Genomic DNA, 9782 nt, shown 5'->3' with positions numbered 1-9782 from the left:
GTCATGCCTCATGCCTATAATCCCAGCACTCAGGAGGCTGAGGCAGGAGGGTCACTGTGAGTTCGAGACCAGCCTGGGCTACACATTGAGTTCCAGGTCAGCCTCAACCACACAGTGAGACCCTGTCTCAAAAGAACAAAACCAAACCAAAAACAAACAAAAAAACAAGATGCTCCTTTCAAGAGATGGGATAGGCCTCCAAGCAGTACCTTAGGTAAGAATAGACCAATAGGTCTTGTAGCCCAGGGGTCAGATGAACCTGTGTTCACTCTGCCCTTTCCCTTCTCCTAGTTCCTTGGGTGCCCCTGAACAGACAAAGGGAGAAAACGCTGGCCAAGCATATACAGAAGCTCAGCAGCCTGCATGAAGGAATGAGTATAAACATTCAACTTCCTGAGTTAAAGCCCAGAGAGAAGTAACTGGGATCCGGTGTGGAGGGGCAAGCCCGATAGAGCAGAGCCCAGGAAGGCCTAGGAGTGCCACCTGGCCTTTGAGGTACATCTTCCTGCAGCTGGGCCCGGCTAGGTGTTGTCTAGGCCGGACAACAGAAGCCCCAGTGATCTTTCAGAAAGGTCTGCTGTACCTTTGGGCCTATCAGTCTTCAGGGGCGGCCTTGTGCGCATGTATTTGTGGGATGCACCTTGGCCCTTTTCTCACATTGCCAGGAGTTGAGAGCCACTGGGGTACTGGCTGTGTCCACGGGGGCCATGGAAACCGGGCCAGATTAAATGAATGCCCTTGTTTACCATGCAGGGAACCCAAGGCATGAGCCAGGGTCTGGTTCTCTCCTTCTTGGGGTGGGAGCTTCCATGGGACTTGTTGATCTCACTCAGGGATTTTACATCTACTGTGACCTAGTAAAGCATTCAGACAAACAGAGATCAGACAAAACAAAAACAACAGAGAAACAGAGATGATAATGGCAAACAATAGTCCCATCACCCAGTGTCGCACAATTCTTAACGTTCTATTCTATTTCATATTTGCTTGAGATTTTTGTTTAAAAAGGTCATAGACACAACCCAAGCATCTCTTCCTAGCTGGCATCCTTCTTCCTGACCTCCCTCGAGCCACCCCTAAGGTAGGGACCACGTCCCCACTATATCCGTGCAGTTTGCTGCTGTTTGAAGGCATCGCAGTGTGTTTCCATGTTGGTTGTGTCTGCTTCTGCGCTGCAGACAGAATGAGCAGGGAGCCTATTTGCTCTATGAGTTCACCTAGGTCCCTGATGACAAAGCCTTTCGAGCTTTCGTAACAAAACAGCGGCTGTGGAACAGGTTTGGCACGGCTGCTGTAGGGCATCCACATCCAGCCTTTTGGCTTGTCTGGGGTGCGTTGTATGATGAGGGAGTGCCTTGGGCTGCATGTAAAACCTATGCAGTTAATATATATACGGATATGTATGTATTTGAGTTAGTTGATATATATAAGTAACAAACATTCCTTTTTTATATTTTAATTTTTGTTTTATTAAATAACAAGCCCAAGTTTAGTAATTAAATAGGAAAGCTTAAATGCCCGCTTAATAACAATAAATGCCTGTCTTCACAGGCACACACGTGTGTAAGTAGGTTGAAGTTCTATTAGTGGCAGTCGCTGCATTCTACTCACCAAGTCGCACACCTGCCTGTAACGTCTGATATGTGTGGGTTGTCACTGTGTGTGACAGATATTGTAGGCGGATTAGTACTGCATCGCTCCCTGCCCTATATACTGCGTTCTGTTGTTACTTATGCCATTGATAAATTGCTCAACCACTGGACAGTCGTGTCATGAAAAAGATCACTATGAAATCACATAATAAATGTAAAAGTTGATGGTCTTGTGGGGCCGCATTACTAACTGCCTGCCCAGGGCTGTGCGCGTGGAGGGCTGCAGATTGGACATGCCTGCTCTAGGGCCTCTCCTGGGAAGGGTGACTGCAGCCCTCAAAAGATACACTCGGGCTGGGGATTTGCTCAGTGGCATACCACCTGCCTGGCAAGTGTGAGGTCCTGACTTTGAGCCCCGGTACCGAAACCAAAACCAAAACCAAAACCAAATACACTCTTACCTTCAGCTTTGCAGGATTTTCAATTGCTTTCCGGCCCAAGCTCCTCCAGTGGGGAACAGAGCCTGGGCCTCAGCCCTGCCTGCAAACCCAAGGCTGTGCTGTGGCATTTCACTGCTGTGTATCATTGCCCATCCCTTGTGGCTTTGCCCTGTTTATTTGTTGATTCATTGGCACCACAGTGTTTCACTTGAATAATATACAGTAGTCAGTTTTATCAATCTTTTTCTTTGTGTGTTTTTTTTCAGTGTGTGTGTGTGTGTGTGTGTGTGTGCATGCATGTGCTAAGAGAACCTTTTCCCCTGAGCTTGAAGATATTCTGCCATATTTTCTACTGAGATGTAAGAGTTTTGGGTTTTTTCACATTCAGCTTATGAAGGTACCTTGAATGGAGCTTTGCATGTCTATTTGTGTTTCTAGCTCTTGCTGGTCCAATTTTGCCTGGCTTCTGAAAGCTCTATGGTGATCTGGGTTCTGGTGGGCAACCTCCCCATCTCCCCAAGGATGTCTTTATAACCCACAAACACTGGGTGCACCATGAGGAATAGGGGCACATGGTACTGACAAGCCAGCCAGCAAAAGCCTCACTGAAGGATTGGGTGCTGGACCTGGGCCCTTTGTCGTGGAATTTTCTGGGTGCTGCCCCTCATCTTGTGGAGGGATTTATAGCAGTAGCTGGGGCGGGGGAGATGGCTGAACAAATGGAGGAAAGTAAGGAGGCAATGGAGAGCGCACCCTGGAGGTCCATCCTCGGTGACTCTGAGTGCTGTGTCTTCTGGGTTGGCCGGTGTGGCCATGCCCCCAGGGACGTCTTTTCTAGCCTTCTGCATGGGGGTCTGAGGGGGATGGGCGGGCTTCTCCTTCAGTGGATTTAGTATGACCAGTGTGTGACCTTAGGCAGTAGTGTAGGCCTTGAGAGCCTGGATTTCACCACCCAAGTGGTTCAGCAGGGACGGCCTGTGCACAGGGCTCAGCCAGCTCTCAGCATACAGTGGTGGTCTTGATTATGGGTTTGCACACCGGAAAGCCTTTAAACAAATGAGTACATTTGCATTGCCAAAGAGTGGTGCTTATTGTGGGGATTTGGTACATGTTTATAGTATATCTTGATCACTTTGCATCCCTTCCCCCTTCCCTCTCCCCATTCTACTGAAGCCCCCCCCTTTTCGCTATTACGAATTGTGCTACAATAAACATTGGTATGTATACTATAGTATAGTCTGATGTCTTAAGCTCTTTGTTTTTGTTTTGGTTGTTCATTGGTACAATTTAGATATAGATAACAATCACATTCATCACAGGGAATTTGTACCCGTACACAATGTATCTGGATTCCTCTTGTTTTCTCCCATTTGCCTCCCCATCCTTCAACCCCTTGTCCCTCCTTATTTACAAAGCTTTGTTTCCATTTTGTCCTTCTTTTCTCATTTTTTCTTTTCCTTTCCTCCTTCCCCCTGGCTAGTTCCCCTTTCCTTTTGAAGAGTTTCTCCCTATTTCACATTACCTGTTATAGTCTGGTCTTTATTTATACTTTTAGTTTCCCACACCGGAGAGACAACATGATATTTACACATGTGTGTCCAATTTATTTCACTTAAAAGTATGGTCTCAAGGTGCATCCATTTACCTAGAAATTTCTTAAGTTTATCATTATTTATGGCTGAGTAGTATTCCATTGTATAGAAAAACCGTATCTTTTTTATCCATTCATCAGTTGATGGGCAATTGGGCTGTTTCCAAGTTTTAGCTATTACAAACTGTGCTGCTAGAAACATGGGTGTACATATATCGCTGTGGTATGATTATTTTACTTATGGCAGCAAGATACCCAGAAGGGGAACAGATGGGCCAAACCTCTAGTTCTAGTTTTTGAGGTTTCTCCACACTGATTTCCACAGTAGTTGCAGTCCACACTCCCACTAACAGTGGAAAAGGGTTTCTTTTTCCCCACAGCCCCGCCAGCATTTGCTGTTGGTTGATTTCTTGATAATAGCTGTTCTTTTTGGAATGAGATGAAATCTTGGCATGGTTTTAATTTGCTTCTCTCAAATGACTAGTGATGTGGAACATTTTTTCATATATTTATTTGCCATTTCTACTTCTTCATCTGAGAAATGCGTATTCATCTGATTCCCATTTTTGGATTGAGTCTTTAAATTTTGGGGATCTGATTTTTTCAGTTCTTTATATATTCTAGATATGAATCTTTTGAGGAATAACCGGGCTAAATTTTTTTCTCATTCTGTGGATTATCTTTTCACCCTGGTGGTGATTTCTTTTGCTGTGAACAGCTTTTTAATAAGGTGAAATCCCACTTGTTGATTCTTTGTAGCATTTTCCATGTGATTGGAGTTTTTGTTCATGAAGTCTTTGCCTACGCTTCTATCTTCAAGAGTCTACCTGTTCTCTCTTCCAGCAGATTTAGGGTTTCTGTTTTAATATTTAGACCTTTGATCCATTTTGATTTGAGTTTAGTGCATGGTGAAAGACATAGGTCTAGTTTTAGTCTTTGGCGTGTGGAAAGCCAGTTTTTCTAGCACTGTTTATTAAAGAGGGTGTCTTTCTTCCAGTGAACATGTTTGGTCCCCTTTGTCAAAGATAAGGTGGCTGAGTATGTTTGGAGTTGTTTCAGCATCTTTTAATCTGTTTCACTGATACTCAGATCTGTTCTTTTGCCAGCATCATGCTGTTTTTATTACAGTAGCTCCGTAGCATAATTTTCAAGTCAGAGATTGTGATGCCACCTGCCTTTCCTTTGTTGCCCAGAATTGCTTTTGCTATTCTAGTCCCTTCTGGTTCATAATGTATTTTAAGAATTTTTTCTGGTTTGTGAGGTATGCTAATGGTATTTTGATCGTACTTCATTAAATCTGTATAACAATTCTGGGAGTATAGCCATTTTCATTATGTTGGTTCTTCCTACCCAAGAGCAATGGATATTGTTCCATTTTCTGGTTTCTCCAATCTCCTCGTTCAGAGTACTGTAAACTTCAATGTAAAGATCTTTTACTTCCCTTGTTAGATTGATTCCTAAGAATTTCATTTTTCTGATGCTATTGTGAAAAGTGTTGTTTCCCTAATTTTTTTCTCAGCGAGTCTGTTATTCATACACAGGAATGGTATTGATTTTTGAGTGTTGAATGCTACTGAATCTGGTTATTAAATCTAGAAGTCTTTTGGTGGAGTTTTTGAGCACCTCCCTCTATTTTTTGGGGGGGTACCAGGGATTGAACGCGGGTCCTTGCGATTTACAGGCAGGCCACCGAACCGCTGAGCTAAATCCCCGGCCCCTAAACACCTCCCTCTTTAAACCATGGAACTCTTGACATGCATGCAGAACACCTGGCATGTAACTAGGACACAGCATATATGGTTTAGCAGATTTTATGTTATATTTTAAAGGATCGTTTGTTGTTTCCTTGCTACTACAGTTCATTTACCTACTTGTTCATTCATTCAACAAACACGTATTGGGCCCTTGCTCTGTTCCAGTCGTTGTCCCTTGGTTTCCTTCCTTGTACGGTGAGGTTTCCGTGGGAGGGTTCCAAGACTGAATTCTTGCACCCCATGAGGTCAGAGTTGCTGTATGATTTCCCAGAGAAACCAGCAGGGGGCGCCCCAGGATGAGGAACGTCCTGACAGCTCTCATTCTTTCCCGTCCAGCCCCTTATGCCCCAAGGTGGTGCTGGTAAGGAGAGGAAAGATGAGATGCAGTACAGAAGTTGTCAGCCCAGGCTCCTGGTCAGCCAGGCCCTGAGTCACCAGCTGGGATTTCTCTTCTGCTCCCACCCACTGCGGCCAGGTGCTCTGAGTGAGAGAGCCGCGATGCTAAAATTGAGGATTCTTCTCTAAGTAGATTTTGGAGTGCACCTTAACAGCCAGGTGCTCACTGGGCACAGCTGTGAGTCTGGCCTGGCCTTTCCTCCGGTAGCCACCTCCTAGTTTTGGGCACTAAGATGCTGGCTCTGCTTTGGCAGCATTGTGGTGGGACCTGCTGTGTTCTGACTCTGTCGTGTGCAGCTATGGCTTGGGTCAGACCCTAGGTGTGGAAGTGAGCACCCTTCCTAACCCAGAGGAGAGCACCAGCCATGTGGAGAAAGGACTTTGCTGGTGGAAACTGGGTCCCTGGTTCTAGAAATGAGTAGGGCTGGTCTTAGGAGGGGCAGGGTGCAACTGAGGGAGATGTCTGCATGCAGCACCCTGCTCCCCATCCTGGGGATTGAACCCACATTCTTGAGCATACTAGGCAAATGGTCTACCACTGAGCTACATCACGAGCCCTTTTTACTTTATTTAGGGACAGGGCTGGCCTTGAACTCATGATCCTCCTGCATCTACCTCCTGAGTAGCTGGGGGTTACAGGCATGTGCCACCATGCCAAACTTAGATGCACTTTTAATCTCAGTCATTTTGAGGTACAGGAGACATCCCTGGAATTATATGGTCTTAGCTAGAGACAGATCTGGAGGTGGCTGTGTTCAGAGGAAGCTCAAGCAGGAGAGGTAGGCTGCTCTTCTCTGAGGTAGAGGGGCTGCTGGAGAAGCAAAACAGATTTTCTACCTCTTTAGCAGTGTGACAGCCCCGGGCAGGCAACCCCTGTCCTTCCTAGGTAGCTGTGCCTGATGCCCAGCTACCTGGGAGGTGGTCCGGAGCAGCCCCTGCTCCCCCTGGCTCTGACACCACAGGACAGAGGGAGGAGAAGCTTCTCCTAGAGGGGCAGGGTCTGTCTTTCCTGGCCTGCCCTCAGGGTGGGTGCACCAGGGTCCCAGGCACATCCTGAGGCTGATAGTCATTGGTGGGCAGTTGCTACCATCCCTGGACGTAGTGGGGATGCCACGCATAAACAGGGACTCTGCTCACTTGCTTCTTGGCCTGCTGTGTCTGCTCTGTTCCTCCTCCCTCAGCTCCTCCCCCTGCAGCCACCCCCTCCAGTAGGAGAGAGCCTTTCCCTGTCTGCCTGTCCTAAACCTGTCCGGTATTCCAGAATCTATCTACAAGGTCTCCATCAGGGCAGGCAGCCTTCATCAGACTTTCCCACAAGGTTTTCATAATTCTCTCATGCAGTTTGGGACAGCTTGTGACAAATGGAATTACCACAGTCCTCCCAGAGGGTTGGTCTGCACTGGTCCGGGACCTGTCATTACTGAAGCCCACTGTCAGGCTTGTCTCCCTGACATGATTCCCTTAGCTTGCCATCCAGGCCTGGCTGTCCCGTGTCCTCGCAGTGCAGTCCCTGCCACATAACAGTGTCAGCTGCACTTACATCCCCACTTGTCCTGGACAGTAGGCATTGCCTAGGACCTGGCGTACCTGCCCTGTGGTTCTGGAGAGCGTGGACAGATGGAGCACAGTCCCTCGGTGTCAGCCCCAGCCTGTCGCTTGTCACACACTGTTCAATAATGAGATGTTGTCCCCTCTCAGGATGTTTCCTCTTCTGTAACTGTCACCACTATTATTGCCCCACTGGCCCATCTTGGGGACCTCAGAAGCTGCAGGGAAAGATGGCGGGGTGCCCTGGGAGAGTGGGCTGGGGTTACATGCAGTAGGATTGGCTAGGGACAGTCTCCTGAAGAGAACAGGTCAGGCTGGTTGACTCCAGCTCCTCCCCTTCAGCCAGCCCGGTCAGCTGGTCAGCTTCTCAGCAGTCACCTCTGCGAGTTCCAGCACCTATTTTCCCCTGGCCAAGGATCTCTGGGAATGTTCGCCCTTAGCTGCTCTCCTAAGGAAGACGGGTGTGGTAGTGCCCTGCGCTTGAGCTACTCAATGGAGTTTGCCTTCCTACCCTGCCCTGGAGTGGGTGCTCTGGGCAGTGGAATGTGGGGAGGGATGGGACTTCCAACGTCATCATCCGGCTGATGGCTTTGAGCTGGACCCTGAGGTAAAGGCCTATCCGGGACTATGAGGCTGTGAAAGGGCAGGTAGGGCAGAGAGAGATCAGTGAGAGCAAACAAAGGGAAGGACTGGGGCAGATGCACACGGTGGACGGAACCAATGAGCCCAGCAGGAAGGTCTGGGAGTCTGGGTTCCTCTGCAGCTTGGGGGAACCGTGGGAAGTCACGTACTGAGGGTGCTGGGAACCAGGAGGAAGCTCTCTTTCCTGGGGAAGTCCTCCTCTGGTCCTTCACACACCTCAGGAAAGGAGGCAGAACCCTTCTGCTTTCCCTTTAACTGTGTATTTTTTAGGTCAAGGACGCTCACGGGGGAAATTACTACCCTTTTTCACAGTTGGCATTAAAAGCACAAAATGAGTCTCAATTTTAAGTCACGTATTATTTCTTTTTAAACAAAAGCCCCTCAGGTTCTTGCTGTTTAGTGATGTGGGAAGGTGCGAGGAAATCCCCGTGTGGATTTCAGGGCGGGTGGGGCAGCCCAGCCAGGTCCGTGTGTTATCTGCACCTGTATCCCGTGTCTGCTGCCCCTCCTCACGGCTTCGCATGAGGTCTTGCTTGGAGGAAGAGGCTGCAGGTTGCCTTTGTGCTGCTCCCTGTAGACTCCTGGCAGGGCAGGGATCTGAGCTCAGGAAGGCATCAGCACCCCTATGATCCTCCCAGGGCGCAGGACATCTCTGTGGCTCCCTGACCTTGGATACATTTTTCTCATTTGTAAAATGGGTCACCACCGGCTACCTGCCGAGGTGGAATGTTTTTAATGAAATGATTTGTAAGAAGCCTGGCTCTGTGTCCCACCTGAAGCAGGCACTTGGTGGACTTACCTTCTCAACCTCTCACCAGTGCTTTCCCACCACCCCTAGAGGCCTCTTGTGCTCTGGTGTGGAAAGGGTCCCAGCACTCCCTAGAAGACACCAAGTCCAGCCACAAGCCAGCCACACACACAGCACGCTGGAACAAAGCTTGGCTCCATTCGGGAGAATTTTATTTTCTTAAAGTAGACAATCTTTGACTTTCCTATGGTCCCCAGCTCCTCTTCCCCTCTGTACATGTCTTCAAGTCCCCGGCTGTGATTCTGCACATTGACTTTGGACTCCTCGGTACCAAACAAGGGGGAGAGAGGAGATTTGGCAAGGGCTCTGGCAGGGCCTCCCATCTCGGCAGCAGGGGTTCATATTTACACACGGCCCTCAGCCAAGGTCCTTTCAAGGGCAGTGCCCTTGGGCCCTGGGACAAGAAGCCCCAGAGTACAGGGTCCCAGCAGGGCCTCCCTCAGGCCACAACGCTGGCTGTGCCTTCACAGGAGTCAGAGCAGCTCCCAGCCCGTCTCAGGCTCGGGTGTGCAGGGACCTGGGGTAGGGATGGGGGGGCACCATCTCTCGCCTCCCCTTCCTTTACTCAGCAAAGCCACGGGATAATTTATGCTTTAAATACCAAGACATTTAGCTATTGTTCATTCGCTCCTAGGTGAGGAACCTTCTTTAAATACATCACATTTATTTTTCTTAAATAAAAACAAAGCAGAAAACCGCACCAATAATAGGACACTGCAGAGGCTTATGTACAACACGTGTCCTGCAAGGCTAGTGCAGGACTGCCATTCGCCCCAGGATTCTTTGGAGCAGAGGGACAGAATCGTCCAGGTAACAACTTCTACACTCAGCAAGCCAGACACAAAAAAGACCACCTGAAAAAAAAATAAGTCTTGAAAAATCTGCATTTAAAAAAGAATACTCAACTGCATTTGAAATTTTCTGTATTTTTTTTCCCCTGCGAAAACATCACAAGATTTGGCAAAAAAAAAAAAAAAAAAAAAAAAAAAAAAAAAAAAAAGAGAGAGAAAA

General features: G+C 48.0%; 1 protein-coding gene across 1 annotated transcript in view; it reads left to right on the top strand.

The window, feature by feature from the left end:
- Positions 1–9782, top strand: part of Rsph14 (radial spoke head 14 homolog) — an 80840-nt gene that overhangs the window by 9829 nt on the left and 61229 nt on the right. The window lies entirely within an intron of this gene.

This window comes from Fukomys damarensis, unplaced genomic scaffold, assembly GCF_012274545.1.
Source record: "Fukomys damarensis isolate Sample0158 unplaced genomic scaffold, DMR_v1.0_HiC HiC_scaffold_12, whole genome shotgun sequence".
Classification (NCBI taxonomy): domain Eukaryota; kingdom Metazoa; phylum Chordata; class Mammalia; order Rodentia; family Bathyergidae; genus Fukomys; species Fukomys damarensis.
The sequence above is the reverse complement of the archived record's forward strand: the minus strand, read 5'-3'. Positions and strand labels throughout refer to the sequence as shown.